Genomic DNA, 21,877 nt, shown 5'->3' on the forward strand with positions numbered 1-21,877 from the left:
TATCAACACTTTTAGGATTAAAATTTCATATATTTCTAACGTAAACCATGGAGGTATTATTCCTATACCTATGGAAGAAGTCAAGAATGAAGTTCAGACTCTATTCTAAGAAGTTATATACTTAATAGAAGCAAGTAGATCAAGTTTACAATTGAACATGAGAAGACTTATTTTTACAAGTATGAGAGAGGTAAGGATAATTATGCGAGAGAAGTTTGATAGAATAAGATCAAAGTTTTGAAGATTTTTACAACAAGTCATGCTCTTTCTAAAATTGCATCTTTCTCAATAACTTGATAGATTTACTCAAGTTAGATTCATAAATACACTTCTATTTGAGAATAGTCTTTCTTGGTTTGTACCTTTGATGGAAAATGATTCATGATTTTTTTATAATTTAAATTTATTCTAAGAAGTCTTTATGTTTATATTTAGAGAAAGTAATTTAAAGATAATAGCAAAGAGTAAATTCCTATTTTTATGACAAGGATCACCTTTAGCCACCATATATGCTATAGAATTCCAAAACCTTGCTTGTGATATAAATTAAAATAAAAAAGCCTTTACCAATCAATTTTGATATGGATTAAAAGATAATGTCAAAGATTTATTCTTGATAATATTGTGAACAGTCTCATTGGAGCAATTTATTGCTCAAGCCATTGCATGCAACAATTGGCTCTTTAAAAGATGCCACAAACAAAGGTTTGGTTGAAAAGATATAAGTCAAGTCCTAGCAACAACTTTTAAGTTTACAGAAGCTTAGTCATCAAGGTTGGAACTTATGCAAATTGGCATAGTACATTTCAAACTTCTTACTTAGCAAGAAAAGGCTTGACATTGTCAAGAAAGATTGTGCTTGTATAGTAGAGAATTTAAGCACATTGCTTAACATTAACTAAAGAAACAATGCAATCATATAATGAAGAGCATAGTTTCTAAAGAAGACAATATGTTGAAAAACAAGTTTCTCCAGCTACAATAAGAACCATGTAATTGAAATCTTACGTAATATATAGTAAAGGTCCTACTTTTTCCTTAGATCCTTCACCTTATTTTACAATTGAAGTTTATTTAGGACCAAAAAATCACAAAGTCTTTATCTTGTTAGATTTAGGAGTCTCAACTTATTATATAGACAAAGTTTTTATTAAAAAATAAGAAATGTCTTTAATTAAGAAAAATAAACTTGTACATATAGAAGTCATAGATAATTATTTTTTTTTCTTTAGAAATATTATCCATGAAATAATTTTCTTAAATATAGCAATTAAAGATCATAATAGCTTTGTAATATTTAATGTGATTAGATCTCCTTCTAACTTAGTTATTTTAGGATTATTGAGTCTAGAAAAGTATAACCTTGAAATATATTGAATTTCTTGTGAATTTTATTTTTTTTGTAGTTTAGCCCTTAATTTTGCTAATCAAATAAAAATCCATAAGTCCAATACAATTCAACCCTTATTGATAGATGTGAGAGCTTTCATGCATGCTGCAAAAGAAGAGTATGCTTTTGCTTTAAACAATATACCTATTTTTGATGAAAAAAAGACTTTTAATTGTATGTTAAGTCAATAAGAAGATTATCAAGATATTTTTGAGAAGAATAATATAAATATTCTTTTAAAGCATCATCCATATGACTGTTCTATTGATCTTCAAGATAGAACTCAACCACTATTTAGACCAATCTATAGCTTATTATAGAATAAATTGGATGTATTTCAAGAATAAATTGATGAAAATTTGACTAAAAACTTTATACGCTATTCTAAATCTTCAATAGAGGCTCCTATCTTATTTTTGAAAAAAATAAAGATGGATCTTTGTGAATATATGTGGACTATTTAAAAGTCAATAAGATCATCATAAAAAATAGATATCCTCTACCTTTGGTTTCAAGCCTTCTTGATCAACTCAATCAAACAAATTTCTCTACAAAAATAAAACTACAAAGAACATACAACATAGTATGCATCTAACAAGGAGATAAATAGAAAATTGCGTTTGAATCAGGTATAAGCATTTCAAATATAATGTCATGTCTTTTGGACTCACAAATGTATTAATTTCTTTTTAGTATCTAATAAATGATGTCTTTTGTAAATTTCTTGATGACTTTATTTTCAGTTATCTATATAATATTTTAATCTGCTCTAAGAACATAAAAAAGCATAAATTTCATGTTCATCATGTATTACAAAAATTAAAAGATGTAGGATTATAAGCCAAGATAAAAAAATATTTATTTCATACTCCTCAGTTGACTTCTTAGGATACATAATTTTAAATGATAGCCTTATGATGGATTCTAAAAATGTTCAAACTATCATACATTGGAAGATCTCAAAAACAATCAAAGATATGTAATATTTTTTGAAATTTGCCAATTATAACCAGATTTTCATCAAAAACTTTTTTCAAGTTGTAGCTCCTCTTACACATCTAACATATAAAGACAAACTTGAGTAGAGCAAAGAAGTTGAAGTATCTTTTAAAGTCTTAAAGACAACATTTATTTTTATAAAATTCTTATATTTTATCAAATTTTCTTAGTTTTTTTTTTTTTAATCAAAATAGATGTATCAAACTTTGCTATAGGTGAGGTGTTGTCACAAATGGGAGCAGATGACAAGCTCCATCTAGTAGCTTCTCTTTGAAGAAAATTTTGAGCAGATGAGATCAACTATGAGATCCACTACAAACAACTTTTTGTAATTATGGATTTATTTTAAGAATGGCATCATTATCTAGAAGGCACTTCTAGTCTAATCATTGTATATACAAATCACAAGAACCTTAAGTATTACATGTCAATACATATTTTGAATTATTGTCAAGTTCGTTGAATCATGTCTTTATTAAGATTTGATATTAAGATCACTTATTAACTTAATGTGAATCATCAAATTAATTTATTAGTTGTTTAAGGATAAAAAGATGCATTTAGAGTGCCAAAATTATAATATATGATGAGTAGTGTAGAAATTTTTAAATAAATAGTGAATTAAAATGTTATAAAAATAAAATCTTAATAAATCTTGGAGGTAATTATATTAATTGGTTTAATATTTTTATTTATTATTGAATATTAAATATTAATTATTAAGATCTATATCTAAAATGGTCTTTTATCTATATATATATATATATATATATATATATTTATATATATATATGTATATTATTTATAAAAAACTATAAATTTTAATTAGTAGTTAAAAGAATCATGAGAAAGAATCTCATGTCTTTTTAGTTATTTATATACAAAGTAGGATTTATAGTGGATTCAAATTGATTTTATTACTATAAAAAATCATCAAGATAGGAAATTATAGCCTTAAATTGATATTTGTATTACAAAAATATTATAAGAATTTTTAGAATTTATTTAAAATTATTTTTAGGAATTTTTAGAAATATTTTTAAGACTTTGGTAAAAATGAGTCTATTATTTTGACAGCCATTATAAAGAAATAGAGCATGATTTGAAAGCCAGATGAGGTTTATAAATTAATTGAATATTCTTGAATATAATGGTGAAGTCAAAAATACAAAAATATGGCTTCTTCTAGTAAAAAATGGGAGGACTAACAATTAATATAGTCTTTGTAGGATGAGAGGTGCACAAGTCTCATATGGATTGTAGCACCTTAGATGTAGGTAGGAAGTTAAGATTAAGGCCTCGTGGCCTCTCTTAAGAATTAAAAATACACTAGTTGTGAGCTTTGGTGAGGTTCAAACCTTTGATCCATAAACAAGTTATCATTGAGATAAAATATTTTTACTTAACTTTTCATTTATTTACTTGTTATTTTTAAATCTTTATAACTTATTCATAATAACTCAGATTTACATGTTTTTTAAATCATAAAAAAGATAAAAAATTATCTTTCTAAAATATATATTTTTTTATTTTTATCTTTTATCTTTTATTAATTAAAAATTCAATAAACACACTATGATCAAGTTTTGAATTGTGTAATTGCTTGATTTCATTTATTTCACTTATTTAGTATTTGTTCTTTTTTTATTTTTGCTATTTTTTTTCTTTATTTTACAGCACCAATTTCAAATAACTCTTAATTGAGGCCATCTTATAATTTGGATTGAAGGATGAAATTAACCTTCACACTTAGAAAATAATAACGTTTGTCAAACATCCTTTCTAGACATTCTTATCTTATATCAAAAGAAAGAAATGCAGCTTTTGGTCAACAAAGAACAATTTTCTTAAATCCAAAGCATTTGCATCATTGAGCAATGAAATCAACATTGACTAATAATTCAATCTTTTTCAAATAAGTTCAATTGAGTATGTCCTTTGATTTTCTTATTTATGATATTAAAAATAATTCTTTTAAGTCTAATGATACTTATAAATTCAAGTTCAAGAATAATCTATTTTATTTTGAAGAAAAATTATATATTCCAAAAGTAAAGGAAAATTACGTGTTTTTCAAGCTCATCACAACTTTCCAAAAATTAGACATTTTGGATATAATAAAACTTTAGAGCTAATACCTAAAGATTTTGTGGTGACCTCAAACATCAAAGGCAGTCTAAGACTTTGTATAATCATGTGACATTTGTTCAAGATCAAAAATTCTTTATCATCAATCTTATAGACTTCTTTATCCATTATCTATTTCAAAAAAATCATGATCTTTTGTTTCTATAGATTTTATCACGAATCTTTCAATTTTAAGTTTTTATAATTATATATTTATAATAATAGATTATTTTACTAAAATGGCATATTTTATATCATATACAAAATCTATCATAAGTAAAGAAATAACTAGGCTTATCTTTAACAACATCTATTGCTATCATAAATTATTTAAGAATATTGTATGAGATAGGAGGACTTAATTTGTATCAAGATTTTAAAAAATTCTTTTCAAGATTCTAAAGGTGGGCATAAAATTATCTTCAACTTTTCATCATCAAAATGATAGACAAACAATTCAAGGAAATTAAATTTTGGATTAATATTTGAGGTGTGCTATCAATTACAAATAAGATGATTAGATGACTTTTTTGTCATTAATAGAATTTGATTATAATAACATGATATATGACCACTCTTTATAAAATTCATCTTTAGAAGGGAGGATAATGTCACAAACTTTCATATTTATTTATATAAGAAATATTGAGTAAAAGATAAATATAGGTGAATTTGATATTTTCTTTTGGTGAGGCTTCTTATAAGCTTTATAGACATGTATTTGACTTTATACATGTTTATAGTTGATTGATAGATTAGAAACTTGGCTAATAAGTTAGCCAAGTATTACATGTATAGATAGCTTGTGGTACAAGCTAACAATATAGCATGTATATAAAAAACTTATTTTGTAAATTAAGTTATGTGTCTCACGAGTTGAAAACATGTTGGAGGTTTTATAAAATATTACTACATAGCTTCTAATTAGATAATATATATACAGGCAAGAGTGAAGCCTTCTTCACTCTTATAAATGTCTTTCTAGTATTTAGTCTTATTTTAAGACTTTATAGTCTTTTTGTCTTTAGTAATAGCTATTTTAGTTTATTATTATGCCATTTTTGAATGATTTTTTTAGTCTTTTTGAGTGACATAAGATTTTATTGATCTTTTAATTCTTTAAAATTCATATCCTTGATAAAAACATATGATTAAGTTACAAAATAAGTTTTTGATATATGTGCTACATGGCCAACTTATATCATAAGTCACTAATATGTGTAATACGTGGCCAGCTTATTAGCCAAGTTTTAAACTTATCAATTACCTACAAATATGTATAAAGTCAATTTTGCATGTGTAAAGTTTTTAAGAAGCTCATCTACAAGATTTTATCAAATTTATTTACTTCTACTCATTTTTATCTAATTACTTTTATCTAAATAAATATAAATTTTGGTTATGTTTGAAATATTATCTCTCCCTCTCTTTCTAAGAAAAAATAGTAATGATATTTTAATTCTTCTTTTTATTTTGATAAATATCATCTATAAAAAGTATTAATTTTTTTTATCATATTTCTAAGATTCTTTATTAGCTCTCATATGTATTCACTTATATCATATCTATGCTAATATATAAGATATTATAATCTATTTTTAGAAAATTATACATACCCTTAAAAACCTTCTAGCTTTTGTAACACTTTACAAGCCTTCATTCTTGATATAGCATCAATTTTATCAGAATTTGATTTCCTACCATATCTGCCACAAATATGTCATACTACTAGAATCTCATCAATTCCAAATCTTGATTTCTTCAAAGATAATGTGAGATTAATTGACTCCAATCTCTTCAATATCCTTGCCACATCTTCAATATGTGTCTTGAAAAATTTTCTAAAACCTTCAACTTCCATGGTCTCAGGCTTGTTTTCTTTCCTATTTCCGTTTATAAGCATGTCATCCAAAAATGGAATGGTTTTTTAGATGCAAATTCTTTTAATATTTGGTTCATAGCATTTCACATATAAACCATTGAGTTGGTTGCACCTTGAAGTAAAGTATATATTTTCATTGAATCAAAAGGAGTCTTCATGGTGGTTAAATTCCTACTCTCTTTAGCCAATTAAAATTGATCATATCCAAAATACAAGTCTCTAATAGAATAAATGGCATGACCTGCAAATTACTCAGTCACTTCATCTACCATATGACTTGATCCCATGTTTCAAATAGTCACTTTTTTTATAAGTTGCATATCCTAAATAAATCTTAATTTCATTGATTTCTTGGGTACTATGAACCATCTATTAAAATAGGGAGCAATTGAAGGTTCTAAAATATCCATCTTCATCTTATTTTTTTAATAATTCTAACAATTTTAAAAGCAAAGTTCTAGGCATAGGTATAGGCTTTAAATCCCATGGAATATGTGATATTATAAAGATTACTATAGGTACTACAATGGTAGGATCCACACATCCAGTCTAATTAGGAATTAAGAAAAATATCTTACCATGTTCAATAATCATTTTTTAAAATATATTTTTTTTCATTGATGTCAAGAAATCACTTCTTTCAATCTTTAGCTTTGCTAATGATTCTTAAGTAAATTGATGTCTAATTTTGTACTTCTTTCTTAAACTTGGCTCTTTAATTGCTTGTTTGATATTTTCTATAGTATCAATTGATAATTGGGTAGCTACAAGTTTTACCTTTCTTGCGACAATTTTATATTTAATTTGAACTTAAGCTTCATGTTTCAATCTATAGCTTATAACAAGTCCACCATTTGCTACCATCTCTTTTAACTCCTCATAAGTCCATCTTGAATATATTTCTACCACAACATCTCCATCCATGCTTATAGCTAAATTTTTTAGAATTTTTATTAAATCACCCTCTAAACCTATTTCTTCTATTATTCCAACTATGGCTTCATCATTTGAAACTAAATCCATTCTTTTTAAGTTTTTTTCTTATTTCTTCATCCTTATTTTATTTACAGAATTCAAATCTTTAATCTTTTGAACTCTTATAAATCCATTATTAATTAATTTTAAAAATCCAAAACTCATATTATCTACGTTGAGATTTACAGATGATTCATTTGCATTCATGTATTCCTATCCTACAAGGATGATCTTTAGAAATCTACAAAGTTATTTCCTAGCTCCTAAGACATCTCTCTTAATTGTTCTCTATGCCTCTCATGAATAAATTTTATAGTAATAAATTATTCAACTTTTCTCCCATTTCAATCTACAAATCCTAGCATAATGTGAACTATCATCTAAGACTCTAGTATCAAACTATCATCTAAAATTCTATTATCTATTCTAACAACTATAATATAGGGCCAACTAAGTATTATTGGATATGTGCTAGAATTTTGTAGAATTTTTTTTGTTCCACTTCCATATTTATAATTCTAGTCTTTATTATTGGACAAGCTCTATATAAATCACCTTGTTGATTATTTTTAGCTTTAATTATCTAATCATGGTTCATATCAATTGGTCACTTATTCTTCTTGTATATCCGCCTTGAAATGATATTCATTTTAGATCCATGATCAATCAAGGCCAAAATTGAATCTTTAGAATCTCCTAATTTTATAAATATCTTTATAGTAGCTCTAGTCCAATAAAGAACTAAATAGCTATTATTTCTCATTCTATCATTATTACATTTAGAGCAAGTGTTTATACATGCTTCTTATATATTTTTCTTTATCTCTGTAGATTTCATAAATGAGTATTCCATTTGATGCTCTTTTGTAGCATCAACATATTTAAATGAAGCCACGTCCTCTATATCATTCTTATTTCTAATTTTTGGCATTGCAAACTATACAAATATGTGTCCTATTTCTTCTTCTTCATGCATAGTTACTTGTGTATCCAATGCCTCTATCATAATAGCTTCAACTGTCATCTATTTTTTTCTCTTTATCACATTGATAATCAACTCATGGAAATTCTTTTTCACTATGAGCCTCTCTTACAATGAATTCAATTTTGGCATTCAAGATCTTCTCTTTTTAAATATTTTTTATATTTATAAATGTCTTAATGTTAGATTGAAGCTTGTAAGTAGGATTTTTAGCTTTAGATTTGCTTGTATCATCTTTTTCCTAATCTTTGTTCTTCTTTCACTACTCTTTTGATAATGATGCATTACTAGGATGAGTAGAAGAAGGCATCTTCTATGGTATCTGCTCCTTAGAGGCTTCTTTGTTCTTTAGAGACCTCTTGTTATTTTTAGGCTCAATAACATCATCTTCATGAATATCTTTACTTCTTTTTTTCTCAACTATAGCATCATGCAAATCATCATCATGTTTGTTCTTACATAAAAATGTATTAATACTATTAGTATCAACTAGATGATTCCATCAAGTTATTTTTCTAATAGCTTTAGCTTCTATAATCATGGCTTTTGTAGTTGATAAGAAATTAGCCATAACTGCTTTTTGTTCAACTATAATAGAGTAAGACTCAACTTTTTTTCTTCGTATGGCATTATTCTTTGGTATTTGCTCCTCTACCAATTTTTTTATCCCACCTTTTTTAAAATTAATCTTCAAATGCTCATATGATCTTGTGAGTCTTATACTACCCTTCTTGAAATATACAATATTATCCTTGATTGTAGCCTTATAACTATTACACTTATTATGCTTGTGATTTGGATTGTGACACTACATACATCTCTCCACAAATCCCTTTGAGCCTTCAATTATCTTTGATGAGCTTGTATCAAGGACAAGAATTCAATGAAAGAAAATAAATAAGTATAATAAAATAGAAATAAAGAAGTATATATATTAAAAAGAAATTGAAATGGCTATTGCTAAAAGACAAAGAAATTAAATACTCTTGAATTTAGACTAGAAGCAAGAAAAAAGTTGACAAGAATGAAAAGGGCTTCACTCTTGTTTCTATATATACTATCTTACTAGGAGCTACATAGCAATGTTCTATAAGACCTTTAATATGTGTTGACTTTACAAGACACATGCCTTAGCTTACAAGACAAGTTTTCTATGTGTGCACCACATAGTTAGCTTGTTCTTCAAGCTACCAACATGTGTGGTACATGTTCAATTTGTTGACCACGTTTCTAACCTAAAAAATCAATTATAGACACCTATAAAGTCAAAGCACCATCTATGAAGCTTCTAAAAAGCTTTTATAGAAGATATTATGGGATTAACTTACTTTATCTACTTTTACTTATTTTTATTTAATCATATAAATAATTATTAGTTTACATGTATATGTATGTGATATTACCTCCCTTTCTAAAGACAAGTTCCAGAAGAAGCGGTCATCATATGTTGAAAAAATCTAAGATGCAGCAAATTGTATTTGTTACATACTCTGATCTTTGTTTTCTTTGAAGATAGTTGATAGGGCCTCTCAACCATCGATAGTATTCCATACCAGGGCGGAAAGACCACCCAGTTATTTGATCATTGTTGATGCTTTTATAACTTCTTTCAAATAAAACATTTAGAACATCGTCAAGAGTTGTTTCAACCTCTAATAAAATCACCAAATATCAAGAGTCTTTTTCGAGGTTGTGATACTAAAGGTGTTGTATTTTTCCATCTTTTCGAGGAAGAACATGTCGATCTGGAAGATCTTCATCTCAATTTTGTTATCTTGAAGGTTGTGACAATCACAATGTCTTATCTGACAAGTCAGCAAATGAAGGCTCTTGAGTCAAATCTACTGGTTGTTGGTTCTCTATTTTTTAAGTATCACAAATACATAGAAACTGCAAACAAAGATAAAAGGTAGAATGCAATCTTTTTTAGACCTTGTTTCTTTTATAGCAAAGACTTTTTCAAGGACAAGAACTCAATGAAAAAGCAATTCAGTCAAGTGAGCCTTTATTCAAAAAAAGATGACAAAATATAAATAAACAAATATGTATATTGAAAGAAAAACTGGAATGGCTATTGCCAAAAGACAAGAAAATTAGAGACCCTTGAAACTAGACTGGAAGCAAGAAAAGAGTTGACAAGAGTGAAGAAGGCTTCACTCTTGTCTCTATATATACTATCTAACTAGGGGCTATGTGGCGATGTTCTATAGGACCTCCAATATGTGTTGACTTTGTAGGACACATGCCTTGACTTACAAGGCAAGTTTTTCTACGTGTGGGCCATATAGTTAGCTTGGTCTTCAAGCTAACAATATGTATGGCACATGGCTAACTTGTTGAAGACGTTTCTAATCCAAAAAGTCAATTAAAAACACCTATGAAGTCAAAGCAACATCTATGAAGCTTCTAGGAAGCTTCCATATCAAATACTATAGAATTAACTTACTTTTATCTATTTTTACTTACTTCTATCTATTTGTATATGTAATTACTGGCTTACATGAATATGTCTATGATAGACTTACTATTCTTCATCTTAGTTTTGATAGATATAGTCAATGAAAAGCTTCCATTGCCTTTTCTATATTTACAAAACTTTTTAACTAGCTCCTATGTATTTTTACTATTATCATATTTGCGTCAATGGATAAGGTATTCTAATTTATTTTGGTGTCGCCTTGAGTCTAGAACTTCTTCCACTTCAAACTCTTGATTATTGTCCACTTCTATAGGAGGAAGTGGAGCTTGTCTTCTTCTTGGTATGTTCACAGTCTTGTATGGTTCAAGAAGAGATACGTGAAAGACAACATGGATCTTCATTGATTCTAGTAGATGTAATCAATAAGCAATTAGATTGATTTGTCTACAAATAAAAAAAGGTCCAAGCCTGCAATAATCCAACTTATTACAAAGACGAGTAGTCTTGATATTATAATGAAGTAACCATACCTTGTTACCTATATTAAATTGTGGTTGTTCCTTTCGATAGGCATCCGTGTTGATCTTTTGTCGTTCTTGAGCTTCTTTTAATTGTACCTTCATTGATACATGTAACTGAGACAAATGATTTGCCAAACCTTTGATTGCATGATTATTAACTTTTGAAAAGTTAAAAGTATCGAGTCGTGGATGATAACCATAATTAAAAAAAAAAGTTGTTTGTTGCATAGAAGAATGCATTGTATTATGATAAGTAAAATTTGCCAATGGCAAGAGGATTTTCTAATCATGTTGTTGATAATTGATGGTATATCTTAAGTATTGCTTCAAAACTTGGTTTACGAGCTCTGTCTATCCATGAATTTGAAGATTAAAGGCCAAAAAAAGCTTTATATCTACCTTTAGAATCTTAAATAGGTTTCTCCAAAATCTTGATATAATTTGAGTCCCCCTATTTGATATAATATCTTTTGGCAATCCATGATATTGATAGATATTATTAAAAAAAAGCTTAGCAATTTGTTTACCTATGATAGATTTTGTGCATGGTATAAAATGTGCCATTTTGGTAAAACGATCTACTATTACAAATATAAAATCACTCGAACTTGAGACTGAAAGATCCATAATAAAATCCATAGAAATAGAAGACCATGGTTGTTTTGGAATAGGTAATGGTTGAAGAAGTCCATAAGGTCGATGACGAGGAGTTTTTGACCTTGAACAAATATCACATGATTGAAAAAAGTCTTTTATAGCCTTCCACATTTGTGGCCACTAAAAATCTCTAGCTATTAGCTCCAAAGTCTTGTTGTATCCAAAATGTCCTACTGCTTGAAAGTCATGACGTGCTTGAAGAACACATAAACGTGCTTCTCCTTCTAGCACATATAAGCGTCCTTCAAAATAAAGTAGGTTATTCTTAAACTCGAACTTAGATATATTACGAGACTTAAAAGAAATATTCTTGATATCATAAACAAGAGGATCAAAGGACATACTTGATTGAATTTGTTTGAAAAAATTTGAATCAACAATCAATGTTGATTTCACTACTCAAAGATGAAATTGTTTTGGCTTCAATAAAATTATCCTTTGTTGATCAAAAGCTGTATCTTTTTCTATTAGTGTAAGATAAGAATGTCTAAAAAGAGTATTGGATAAACCTTATTATTTTCTTAGTCGATAAGTCATATTGAATTCAAATCTTGATAAATACATGCTCTATTGAGCTTGGCAATAATTCAAAACACGAGCTGACATGAAATATTTGAGGTTCTTGTGATCCGTATACATGGCGATTGGGCTGGAAGCAACTTCTTAATAATGATGCCATTCTTGAAAAGAATCCATAATTGTAAGAAGTTCTTTATTGTGGATCTCATAGTTAATCCCAGCTATTGAAAATTTCTTGGAAAAAAAAACTACTAGGTGAATTTTATCATCTATTCTCATTTGAGGTAATACAACACTCAAAGCAAAGTCTGATGCATCTGTTTTTGTAAAGAATGCCATAGAAAAGTCAATGCAATACAAGATTGGTGCAAAAATAAAGGTTGTCTTTAAAGCTTCAAATGCTACTTCTGCTTCTTGATTCCACTGAAGTTTGTTTTTACAAGTCAAACTTATAAGGAGAGCTACAATTTGAGAGAAGTCTTTAATGAAGATCCGATATTAGTTGGTAAATCTCAAAAAACTTTAGACATCTCGTATCGTTTTTGAAATCTTTCAATCCATAATGATTTGAACTTTCTTAGGATCTATCATAAGTCTATCATTTGAAATGATATAACCTAAGAAGTCAACTTGAGTAGTGTCAAATACACACTTTTTTATCTTGACATAGAGTCCCACATCTCTTAATTTTTGTAACACATGATGAATATGAAGTTTATGTTGTTTTATATTCTTAGAATAGATTAACATGTCGTCTAGATAACAGACAATAAAATCGTCCAAAAACTCTCAAAAAACTTCATAAGATATTAAAAAGGTGCTGATACATTTGTAAGTCCAAAAGGCATGACATTATATTCAAAATGTTTGTACTTGGTTTGAAATGCAGTCTTCAATTCATCTCATTCTTTGATGCATACCAGATTGTATGCTCTTCGTAGATCTATTTTTATATAGATTTTAATTTGATTCAACTGATCAAGAAGTCTATATATTAAAGGTAGTAGATACTTGTTCTTGATGGTGATCTTGTTGAGTCCTAAATAATCAACACACATCTACAATGATCCATCTTTTTTCTTTACAAATAGAATTGGAGCTCTTGTTGGAGATTTGAAATGGCGTATGAAGTTCTTAGCTAGATTTTTTTCAATATACTCCTTGAGTTCAATCAACTCATTTTGTGATAAATTGTAGATTGGTCCAAATGGTAGTTGTGTTCTTTCTTGAAGGTTAATTGAGAAGTCATAGGGACGATGTTCTGGAAGAGTATCTGCATTCTTTTTCTCAAATACATCTTAAAATTCTTGATATTGGTTTGGAATGCCACTTGAAGTCTTTGCACCATTAGAAACAGGTATGGCATAAATGACACAAGGTGATCTTTTTATTGCAATATGCAAGAAAATTCTTGCACCTATAAATATAGGTTTAATTATACTAGACTTATGATTTTCTACTTGATTAACTACACCCTTAGTTAGACTCAAGAGTACAAGAAATCCAATCTACTCAAGGATTATATTTTTTTAACCATGTTAAGTCTAAAATGATTAGATTAGAGAGAGATCTAATAATATTAAATACCACAAAGTTATTATGACCATTGGTTATTACTTCTATAGAAAAGATTTTGTGAGTAACATCCCTAGAAAATAATAGATGATCATCTATGACTTCTACATGAACACGTTTAGTTTTCTTTACCAAAGATATGCTAAGTCTTTTAGCAAATTCTTCATCTAAGAAACATGGTGAGGCTCTTGAATCTAATAAGGCATAGGCTTTGGAATGTTTAGGTCCTAAAATAATATTTAATATAAAATAAAGAGAGGGTTTTGAGGAGAGAATAGAACCTTCATTAGGTAATGTACAAGGTTCCAGCCGCAAGGTCCCTATTGTAGCTAGATAAACTCATTTTTTAATATATTATCTTCTTTGATACTTGTAATCTTCATTTTATAATTGTGTTGCTTCTTTGGACAATTTTGAGCAGTGTGCTTAGGTTCTCCATAATATAAGTATAATCCTTCCTAACAACGAAGAGTTTTTTCTTGCTTAGTAAGATGTTTGAAACATATTGCATCAATTTACATATCCTCTACTTTCAAATGTATATATTGAAGGGGCATTGGTATTGCCATTGAATTATAATAATGTTGGAGTCCACTTGTCCTTGCATTTGTGTAAATAAAAATTTTAAAAATTGATTGTCATAATTCACAACAAAATCAATTGCTTGACTCAATGTTTTTCGATCAAATAAGTTGAGCATCAATTTCTTTACCTCATATTGTAATCCATAGAAAAATTGGCTAATAAGTGCACCATCATTCCACTTGATATTGATTACAAGTTATCAAAATTGTGAAGCATATAATATTATGGATTGATTCTCTTATAACAAAATATAAATTTTGTTGGTTACAACACGAGTTGCATCATATTCTCCATATATCGATTGAAACACTACCAAAAAAATCTCCAAATTATCTAATATTGAATCTATATCTTCACTTCTTGTTATTCTTGTTGCTCCTTGTGGTTGTAAATTGAGTTCATGCATTGCAAGCATTAACTCTCTTGATTGCTCTTGCATTTGTGCCATTGCACTCTTCATTCCAACAAGCTCTACCATGATAATACTTAGAAAATAATTGTCTAATATCACTTAAGACAAGCAAAAGAGAGGACTTGAGAATTAAGAAGATACTAAGAATAATATTAGTTTAGAAGAGGGTAATCCGTAACTTCTAATACGCTAATGTCTTATCAAGAGAAAGAGGTAATCCACTCTTAATCAAGAAAAGACAAAGCTCTAATATTGTAAGTACATTCTTGTCAATCTGTCAAAGACAAGGACTCAATGAAAGAAAATAAACAAGTATAATAAAATAGAAATAAAAAAGTATGTATATTAAAAGGAAATTGGAATGGCTATTGCCAAAAGACAAGGAAATTAGAAACTCTTGAATCTACACTAGAAACAAGAAAGGAATTGACAAGATAGAAGAAGGCTTCACTCTTGCCTCTATATATACTATCTTACTAGGAGCTATATGTCAATGTTCTATAAGACCTTAAATATGTGTTGACTTTATAAGACACATGCCTTAGCTTACAAGGCAAATTTTTTATGTGTGTACCATATAATTAGTTTGTTCTTCAAGCTACCAACATGTGTGATATTAGAATGGCTATTGCCAAAAAAAAGAAGACTAGAAAGTCTTGAAACAAGACTAAAAACTAGAAAGGTATTGACAAGAGTGAAGAAGGCTTCACTTTTACCTCTATATTTACTCTTATCTAAGAGCTACGTGGCAATGTCCTATAGGACTTGCAAAATGTGTTGAATTTGCTAGCCACATGTTTTAACTTGCAAGGCAAGATATCTATGTATGTGCCACATAGTTAGCTTATTCTACAAGCTACTATAGGGAGTTAACTTGTTCCACAAGCTACTAATACGTGATTAACTTGTTGGCCACGTTTCTAACCTACAAACACATCTAAAGTCAAAATCACATCTATAAAGCCTTTAAGAAGCTTCTTTAAAAGACTTTATGAAATTAATCTATTTTTACATACTTCTACCTAATCATATAAGTAACTATTGGAGTAAATGTATATGTCTGTGATATTACCTCCCCTTCTAGGGACGAATTCCATGAGGAGCGGTCTTCATATGTTGAAGAAGTTAAAGTTGCAGCAAATTATATTTGGCACATACTCTAATCTTTGCTCTCTTCCAAGATGATTGATAGGGCCTCTCAACTATCAATAGTGTCCCATACCAGGGCAAGAAGATCATCCTATTATTTGGTCGTTGTTAAGGCCTTCATAACTTCCTTCAAATAAAATATTTGGAACACTGTCAGAAGTTGTTTCTACTTCTAATAAAATCACCAAACATCGGGAGTCTCTTCCAAGGTCGTGATACAAAACATGTTATATCTTGCCATCTATTTGAAGAAGGATATGTCATTCTTGAAGATCTTCATTTCAATTTTGTCGTCTTGAAGGTTGTGACAATCGTAATATCTCGTCTGGTAAGTCTGCAAATGAAAGCTCTTGAATTGAATGTGTTGGTTATTGGTTCTCCATTTCCTTAGCCTCACAAATATATAGAAGCTACAAAGAAAGATAGAAAGTAGAATGTATTCTTTTTTTAATCTTTTTTTTTTTTATAGCAAAGATTTGCTATTCTTCATCTTGATTTTGATGGATGTTATTAATGAAAGGCTTCAACTCTCTTTGTTGCATTTGCAAGATTCTTTGATAGCTTCCATGTACATTTACTAATATCATATCCACATTAATAATTAAGATATTCTAATCTATTTCATCACCGTCTTAAGTCTAAGACTTTTTTAATCTTGAATTCTTGATTATTATCCACTTCTATAGGAGGAGGTGGCATTTTTCTTCTTTCCAAGATATTCACTGTCTTATACGGCTGAAGAAGGAACACATGAAATATATGATGGATCTTTATAGACTCTGGTAGATGTAATTCATAAGCAATAGGATTAATTTGTTTACAAATAGAAAAAGGTCTGAGCCTACGATAGTCCAATTTATCACAAAGATAAGTCGTCTTGATATTATGACGAAGTAACTATACCTTGTTACCTATATTGAATTGTGGTTGCTCCTTGTAATAGGCATCCATGTTGGTCATTTATCATTCTTGAGCTTTCTTTAATTGTGTCTTCATTGTTGCATGTAGGTTTGACAAACTATTTGCTAAAACTTTTGTCGCAAGATTATCAACTTTTGAAAAGTTAAAAGTATCAAGACATGGATGATAACCATAATTGGCAAAGAAAGGTGTTTGTTGAGTAGAAGAATGTACTGAATTATTGTATCCAAATTCTGCCAATGGCAAAAAAATTGTCTAATCATCTTGATGATAGTTGATTGTACACCTCAAATATTACTTTAGAACTTGATTCATCCGTTCCGTTTGCCTATCAGTTTGCGGATGAAAAGTCAAAGAAAGCTTTATATATACCTTTAGAATCTTGAAAAGGGTTCTCAAAAATCTTGATACAAACTGAGTCCCCCTATTCGATATAATATTCTTTGGTAATCCATGATAGTGATAGATATTGTCAATAAAAAGCTTAGCTATTTCTTCACCTAAAATAGATTTTATACATGGTACAAAATATGCCATTTTGGTGAAGCAATCTATGATTACAAATATAGAATCATTTGAACCTGAGACTCGAAGATCTATGATAAAATCCATAGAAATAGAAGACCATGGTTGTTCTGGAATCGGTAATAATTGAAGGAGTCCATAAGGTCGATGGCGAGGAGTTTTGGATCTTAAACAAGTATCGCATGATTGTACAAAGTCTTTGACTCCCTTCCACATTTGAGGCCACCAAAAATCTCTTGATATTAGCTACAAAGTCTTGATAAAGGTTGAATCAACAGTCAATGTTGATTTTATTGCTCAAAGATAAAAATGCTCAGGCTTCAAGAGAATCATTTTTTTTTTATCAAAAGATGCATCTCCTTCTTTTGGTGCAAGCTAAGACTGTCTAAAAAGGAAGTCTGATAGATCTTATTATTTTTTGAGTCCATAAGAGATCTTGAAATTAAATTTGAATAAAGACATGCTCTAATGGGCTTGACGTCAATTCAGAATATGTGCTGACATGAAATACTCAAGATTCTTATAATCCATATATACGGTGTCGGAGTAGAGAGAGTTTGCCTCAAGAAAACGCTCCGCTTCTGGCTGTCACTAATTATTCAATCAAGCTTGAAAATAAGGAAAGCCCTAAGTTTATATATAATTTTTCCCTTTTTGAGTAATTACACCAAATACACAATCTTCAAGTAACCCACAACTTCCAAAATATGATAAAATCTTCTAAAACCTTGTTTATTCTTATGTGGAGATTTTTTCGAACTTCAACACCTCATATCTCCTAATCTGACCGTCAAAACAAACTCAAATTTTACATGAGATACTGATATATTCTTATTAACTTCTACAACAAATTTCAATTGCAAATTCATTGCAGATCTTGAGATATCTTGAAAATCCTAAAAGTCGCTTTAAACCCTTATCTTTATACATCCGTGTACAATTTTCTTCATATCTCACAAAATATAAGCTCAAATGCCACGAAATTTATATGTATAGCTTTTTAACACAAAATTTTACATTCTCCAAAAATTTTGGGCCAAAAATTTGTCCGAAAACTCAAGTTATGGCTCCAACCATTACTACAAACAAACCCGCTTACTTACTACTTTTGATTTGGAAGCACCGCCTTCAACTCCTTACAACTCCTTTATATAAACTCCAAAAGCAATAATTCTTTTGTGAATGATGTAGGCCTTAAAATCACCATTCCAATCGCACTTTCCGATCTTCAAAAGCTATTGTAAAACTTCTCGTATCCTCAAAAGAATAATAGTATGTCTTAAATAAATACCTTAACTTCAAACGGCTATAACTTCTTCATCCTAACTCCAAATCCTCTAATTTTTGCACAAAAATTGTATCCCAAATCCAAAACTTTACAATCCTAGCTTCTAATCTCCAAATTATCTTTTGAAGTCACCGAAACCCTTCTTAAGGTTGCGGGCAGCCTCCTCAAAGTCCATTAGGCATGGTATTCGACCAATAGGGATGAAGTTCCCCATTTCTTGCCTTCATCTGACCATGCCTTGCTTTCATCCCTTCCAATTAGCCTCCTACTAGTTTAAATTTTTATGCTTAGGCTTCCACCTTCTCCCAAGGCTTCATACTAAATATTTAGGTCCTATATATATATATATATATATATTTTAATGTCAAAATCAAAAGAAGTAAAGCAACAAAGTAAAGTTTCTTATTCCAACTTTTTTTAATTTAATCTACTAGCCACTCTAATACATATCTAGATTTATCAACATATAATATGTTTTAATTAATTTTTACATACTGTAAGTATTTACAGTATGACAATGGTATCGTGTGGCGTGATTTATAATCTGAAAATACACAGGGTACCTAGATGTAGAGAGTTTAGCTTAGGCTTATATATATAATTTCTTAGCTCTCAAAAACCCCTTTATTTGTACAAAAACTCAAAATATAACAAAAACCTTCAAAATTATTTTCTTCTCGTTAAGGATATTTTTATCTTAAATTTTAAAAATTCATATGTCTTAATCCAATTGTTCAATTTTTCTAAATTTTCTATTTAATATAAATTCTATCCATAAGCTTTATTACAAAAAAGTAAACCATAAATCTATTACCGATCTTTTGGTATCTTAGAAACCCTAGTAGGTGCTCTACATCCTAATCTACAAGCACCCGAAAACTATTTTCTTCATATCTCAAAAATCCAAAAACCCAAATGCCACAAAACTTATATAAAAAGTTTAATTACATGAAAATATACATTCTTGGAAATTCTTAGCCAAAATCTTGTCAAATTGCACAAGATATAGCTCAAAACACAACCACTAGCAATTCGGATCACTCATTCTACTTTGATTTGCTAGCACTGACTTCAACCTCTAATATCTCCTTCATCCTAACTTGAAATCCATCATACACTATGCCAAAAATGTAGCCGAAAGAGTGCTCTCTTCATTTCCAGTCACCGATCCTCTGTTTCTTTTTGTACGCATGAATTATATTCAAAAGAGTGACAGTAGGTACAAAATCAACACCCTGACTTTGAATGCCTATATCTCCTTCATAAAAACTCCAAATGATTCAAAATTTGTACCAAAACCATAGCCAAAAATCTACACTTGCTGACCTTAGCTTCCAAAGTTCAAATGGTTCCGAAAGACTAACCCTAATTCGTAATATGGCCTCGGGCAGCCTCCTTCAAGCCCATTGGTCATGATTTTTGACCAATAGGAATGGAGATTCATATCATCCATCTCCATTCATTTATATGGGCGCCTTAACTATCGTTTTTGCTACCAAAATCCTTCTTCAATCCCTTTTCTTATAAGATTTATATATTATATGCCTTAAACACCAAATTAAAGAACCAAAATAAAACTTTAAGGATTACCAATGTCTAACAAAGATGACTCTAAATGTATAAAGTTACTACCAATAAGATCAACTTCAAAAGATACTATCAAAAGAAAAGTAAGTTATATAAATTCTAATAGAAGTCCTTTTAAACAACTTCTTTTTGAGATAGTAATCTATCCACATCCTATAATCAACAAAAATCCATTAAAAGGGCTCTCACCATGTTGTCTAGTATATTGTGTATTAAATATATAAACACATTATTTTCACATGGTAGCCAAACCACAACACGACATCCACCTTCTTCAAATCTGTGCATCTTCCGGTATGTACCAGGAAGAATCAAAGTTGTGGTTGGCATCACATTACCTCTTCAACATTACCTTCTCTTTGATCCATTTCTTCTTCTTTATTTGAAACGAAATATATGTCTTCTCTAGTATCCTCACCCATTATATCATGATTCCGTTGTCGTGTTGTAACACGAGTATACCGTGAAAATATAAAGAAAGGGGACTTTTATTAATGTTTAGTTACCTCGAATATTGGGAGCAACGACCAACTCCAGTGCAAATACTGAGTGACCAGGTTCAGTCACCCCGTTACAGTCAGCCGGGGCATACTGAAATGCTCCGTTCGATTCCAATAACGAGAGTCAGCTGGAAGAGAAAGGACCAAATCACACGACGGATGAACCTGGTTCGAAGAGCCAATTGGATCCAATTTCAAGAATCCAATCCGGGTCTTCTTACCCAATATGAGACCTGAATTGGCTGGGTAACCCAATGCAGTCTAATTACGGGAAAATCCAGGTATTACTACGGGCCTCAGCCAATCTGACGCGAAGGACCAATTTGATCCAATTTTGGGAATATTCGGGTCTTACTACTGGACTCTTAGCCAATATGAGACCTGAATTGGTCGGGTGATTCAATATGGTCCCGATTACGGGGTTTTGATTCTGTTTCAGGCTGTCCTGTTCTCTGTGCCGTTTTAGGGAACGTTGTTTTCGGTAAAAAGATCTCTTAAAGGTAAAAATGGGGGAAAAAGCTCTGACGGTGAGAGCCAATTTTGGATCCAAGCTCTGACGGTGGGAGCCAATTCCGAATCCAAGAAGGAAGATTGAAGAAATTCAGAGGATAAGGTTAGGGGAGAGAATAAGTTTTGGGGGAGTTTTTTTTTTTGAAGAATCAGAGAGCTAGCTTCATGCTTCGGGCGGGGAAAGAAGACAGGGAATTGGGTTTTTTTTCTTCATAGGGTTTTGGGAAGACTGAGGCAATCGTTGCTGAAGTCAGTGTTGTAATGGTGAATCGAGATTTTTAATGAAGTGGGTTTGATTACTCTTGACTGTTTTGTGAAATCGAGTTATTTCTATGCTGAAGACTTAAAAGGGTG

This window comes from Physcomitrium patens, chromosome 6, assembly GCF_059467195.1.
Source record: "Physcomitrium patens ecotype Gransden chromosome 6, ASM5946719v1, whole genome shotgun sequence".
Lineage (NCBI taxonomy): Eukaryota > Viridiplantae > Streptophyta > Bryopsida > Funariales > Funariaceae > Physcomitrium > Physcomitrium patens.